Below are 4,804 nucleotides of genomic sequence, written 5' to 3'. Positions count from 1 at the left end.
CAAGCCACTGGGGCCAGGACTCGAACTGTGGCTGGCCAGGTGGGATCCTGCTCCTTACCCACTAGCTATGGGGCCAGCCCTTCTGTTGCTATTTAAATGGGACCTTTTCTTTTTCCCATTACAGGCACTGACTCGTCATTGCTATTATGTAGGAAAACTATGGATTTTAAATATTTATTTTAGCTGAACTGCTGTCGTCAGCCGCGTGCTGTGTTCCCTGGGGCCGGCCGAGCAGGTCCCCGTGCGGCCTTTGCAAACTGGGTGCTGTAGCCTCTCCTCCTGGTGCTGCCTCCCAGGTCCCCTTGCGTTTCGAGGTACCGTGAAGACTGCTGGGTGCTGGGCCTGGGCTTGACTGTCGTCCTGAGGGGGTTAAGGGGTCACTCCTGATAAGGGTGTGGGTGGTGAGCCCTCTGGAAGTCCAGTTTTCTACGAGACCCGACCCTGGCCTGTGGCAGTGGCTGCCCGGGCACCACGGGCGGGGCAGCAGGAGCCTGCCTGGGTGGCTGATGTCGCGCTGCGCATCTCTGATGTCCCCTGTTCTGAAGCTGCCTGCTCTGCTGTGGCCTCCCTCCCTGTCCGAGCCCACGAGGGGTGGGGCACGGGTTGCTGGCACTTCCCCGCCTCGGGCTGGTTCTGCTCCCTCTGGCTCCTCGGTCACTCCTCGGTCCTCGCCCGCTCCCTGACCCTCGGTGTCCTGGCTCCTGGGGCCATTGCCGCAGTGACCTGGTGTCCCCCAGGCCCATGGGCAGGTCGTGGCCTCTGTCTGCCCCCTGCGATTGGCCCTGTCTACTCCCTGGGCCTCCCTGCTGCCCTGAGTGCCCTCGTGCTGTCCCGCCCTTGTGTCCTCTGCCGTCCACGGCCTCTGTGCCTGCTCAGCCTCTTCTACCTGGACACCCTCATTGGTCCCCCAAGTCCCTAGTCCTGGCTTGCCCTCCCTCTTGCCAATGTCTCCACACCAATCTCACCGATGCGGGTGGTCGCGGGACATCCTTACTGACCCCAGGCTCAGAGCCCCGAGTATGACGCTCCGTGAGCCCATCCCCTGTGCGGATCTGCCCACCACAGGCTTCCATGGGGGCGTGTCAGGGCTGCAGCCCCTCTGAGTACCTCCACGCACCCCAAGACCTGCCCCTTCCCACTGTCCACCTGCCCACACCTGGGCCCTCCAGTGGAAGCCTGCACCGTGCCAGTTCCAGGCATCAGAACCCAGCTCCGCCCTGCTCCCACTGCCTCCCCTCCATGCCATGGTGCGCATGCCCCACCCCTTCCTCCACCTCCCCTGGCACCCCGCCCCTCCCTCAACCTCCCCTGGAACTCTGCTCCCTCCTCAGTCTCCCCCAGTGCCCCTGTGCTTACTTAACTTCCCCAGCACCCCTCTTCTTCCTCAACTCCCTCCACACCCTGCTCCTTTCCCGATCTCCCTCTTGGACCTGTGAGTGCCTCTGCCTCCCTCCTCCAGCACTCCCTGGGCTCCTGTGGGGGTCTTGTGACCGAGGCCAGCCCTGCCACAGGACTTCGGGCATCTGCTCCTGGAGCCCCTCGAAGCGGAGTGTCGTGAGCATTTACATGTGCGTCCCGGCCTCCCGCCCGGCTCCCACCCAGCTCCCCACGGCATCCTGGGGACAGAGCCCAGGGTCTGCTGCCGGAGAGAAGGGGACTTGGCGTGTGTGTCACGAGTGAGGTGTCCGCAGTCTCCTAGTGTCCTGCTATGGGGTTTGGATTCAGGGTGAGGTGTGGTGACAGCAAATGGGAGCCCTGCTTCCCCGCACTGGTGGCATCCGCCGTTGGAAACCGTCTGCTGGGACAAGTTAGAGGTTTTAATGAAATTCAAGTTTCCCTGCGTTGGCATTATTCACTGAGACGTTCTAGAATTTTGCAATTCATACTTTCCTAGGAAAATGTCTCTTGTTGAAAGTTGAGAGCGTGCGAACGCGGGAGCGCGCGGAGTTCAGGGCGCGTGAACGCGGGAGCACGCGGAGGTCAGGGCCTGTGAACGCGCGGAGTTCAGGGCGCGTGAATGCGGGAGGGCGCAGAGTTCAGGGCGCGTGAACGCAGGAGCGCGCGGAGTTCAGGGCCTGTGAACGCGGGAGCGCGCGGAGTACATTTACAGTTCACACATTTTAGTGTTCTCGCTCTTGGTTTTGGATCGCATTTTCTGGAGATTTCCCTTCTCCTCATCAGAAACCGAAACAACAGGTGTTTTCATATTACTGTGTGCGTACTCCTCCCAGCCGCGAGGCCGGTGATCTCTACCCTCCCTGTTCCTACTTCCCGCCACGGCTTTCCATGGGTTGTCTTGTTTTCTCTTGAATTTGCATCACATGGATGTACCTTAATTTGTCACCAGTCCTGCTTGGTGACATCTCACCATGTCAGCTGCGCCGTGATAAATGTGCCTGTCGCGGACCTCCCACATGACAGCATATTTGTGGCATGAAATTCCCGAAAGTAGGATTGCCATGCAGAGGCTGTGTGCATTTCTAATTTTAACAATAATTTCCTCTGTAGAACTTGTGCCAGTTTTCACTTATTTGTTTGCTTTTTTGTGATGGAGAACACAATGAGAGAGAGAGAGGAAGAGAGAAAGGAAGCGTGCAAGCAAGAGGAGCCCCTTGTCGGGGTCCTTATCCCATCGAGACCCCTTCTTCCTGGCCCCCAGCTCATCAGGACCTTGGCACACACGTGCATGCCTGTGTTTCAGCTTGACCTGGCTGAGGAGCCAGACTTGTGTTTGGCTGTGTGGTTTCCAGCTCCGCAATCCAGGATGCAGCCAGATGTGCTGCAGAGGCTGGCCCTAAGGTGCATTTCCATCAGCAAGACGTTTGTTTGATTTTATCTAACACCACATGCAACATACCTGTTCTGGTGCTTCATTTTATGGAATTTTAACTCCTCCTCATTTTACGGGAGAGGAAATCATGACTTGGAGAGATTAAACAACTTCGCAAAGTTTCTGAAGTGAAAAACTAAAGCAAATTCCTAGACGTGCTGGCCTGGGGCCATGCTCTTGACTAGACACAGGGCTACCTGCGTTACCATGTCTTGTCAACATGGAGTAGGCACAGAATCTGACTCTTGCCAGAATAATAAGTAAGGGAAAAACCTCAATTTCATTATAGTTGCATCTTCCTTACTGTGGCTCAGGTTAAGTAGTTCTTCAAGTCTTTAAGGAATGTATTTTTCCCGTAACTAAAGGGTACATGGCAGACCCCATCACTGAGTCAGGCATGCCTTTCAAATGATGACACATTATATTATCCAATATGTATTTTTTTAAAATCACATTTGTTAAACCCAATTAGGGAGGTAAAAAATCTGCACAGTGAAAACTATAAAATATTACTTAACGAAATGAAGGAAGATACAAATAAATGAAAAGACATACCATGTCCATGGATTGGAAGGCTTAATATTATTTTCTATTTATTTATTTTCTACAAAAACCTATGAGTTTATTAACATAATATGTTCTAATATGTACCAATGTTTCAAATAGGACATTTTAAATCTCAAATAAGAAATCACAATATTTGTATTAATTAATAAGAATAAAAAAGATGGTGGTGGTGGTCATTCATGGGTTTTCATCCAAAATGAAAATGCAGAAAACATTTTTTTTGCGACTCTGTGTTAATGCCATGTTTTTCCTTGAGAAGTTTCAGCTGTTTCTTCTTTGTGTCCATCTTCTGAAGTGAACTGTTTGCATTATAGTACGACACCACAAGGTATCTGTTAAAAATACTGAATCCTGAGAGGTGATTACATGCATTCTTGGCATCAAAGATGTCTTATACACTGTGTAAGCTGTTCCTCTAGTTTCAAGTGTGTTTCCCACTCTGATTTAACAAATATGTCCATATTACCCAAATATATCATACACTTTTTCTCAGCTGTGACTTTGTATGGCAAATCTGTTTGCTATTACAAAATATAAAATCTGATTTACTTCAAGTAGAAATCAAATGTTTACCTTCTTGGCTGTTTGCATCTCCATCTTGGTGGGCTCATGAGGTTACCTGGAAGTCTTAATATTATTAACATGTTCATATTACCCAAAGTTCTCTACAGGTTCCATAACAGTCTCACTGGCAATTTGTTGCAGAAATAGAACAATTCATTCTAAAATTTATGTGAACTCTAAGAGATCTGAATAGCCAAAACAATTTTGAGACAGAACAGAGTTAAAGGACTTGCACATCTTGATTTAAAGCATATTATAAAGCTACAGTAAACAAAATGGCATGGTATGAAACTCAAGGCAGACAAATAGATGAATGGAATACAATATAAAGCCCATAAATAAACCCTTGTATATGTGGTCAAATGACATAGCGTGTCAAGAGCACTCAATGAGGAAAAGATAGTCTCTTCACCAAGGAGGATGGGAAAACTGGATATCCACATGTAAAAGGATAAAGTTGGATTCTTACCCTCTACCATATATGTAAATATACTCAAAAGAAATTCAAGATCTAAATGTAAGACCTAAATTGTTAAATTTCTAGAGGAAAACATAAGGGAAGAACTTCATGGTGTTAGATTTGGCAATGATTTCTTGGCTATGACAGCAAAAGCACAGGCAATAAAAGCAAAATGGTGCCAGCCTATGGCATGGTAGTTAAGGCAGCTAGATCCCATGTAGACAACTGCATGGTTCGAGTCTCAGACTAGTGACTTGAAAAACATCCTTAGTGCATGTGTGCGCATGCCCAAAGTCCTGAGAGGAGGGGGAGATGGAGGAAGGATTGTGTTGCAGCCGTCCCTCACTGTGGCTTTCTCACTTTCTCTCTTTCTCTTTTGTTCT

The 4,804-nt window shown here is 49.6% G+C and overlaps 1 pseudogene; it reads right to left on the bottom strand.

Annotated features, from left to right (window-relative positions):
• Nucleotides 1-3,584: 3,584 nt before the first annotated feature.
• On the bottom strand, nucleotides 3,585-3,994 carry LOC114005348 (splicing factor 3B subunit 6 pseudogene; annotated as a pseudogene).
• Between the last annotated feature and the right edge of the window lie 810 nt (nucleotides 3,995-4,804).

Source organism: Tupaia chinensis, unplaced genomic scaffold (genome assembly GCF_000334495.1).
Source record: "Tupaia chinensis unplaced genomic scaffold, TupChi_1.0 Scaffold143651_1, whole genome shotgun sequence".
Classification (NCBI taxonomy): Eukaryota; Metazoa; Chordata; class Mammalia; order Scandentia; family Tupaiidae; genus Tupaia; species Tupaia belangeri.
The sequence above is the reverse complement of the archived record's forward strand: the minus strand, read 5'-3'. Positions and strand labels throughout refer to the sequence as shown.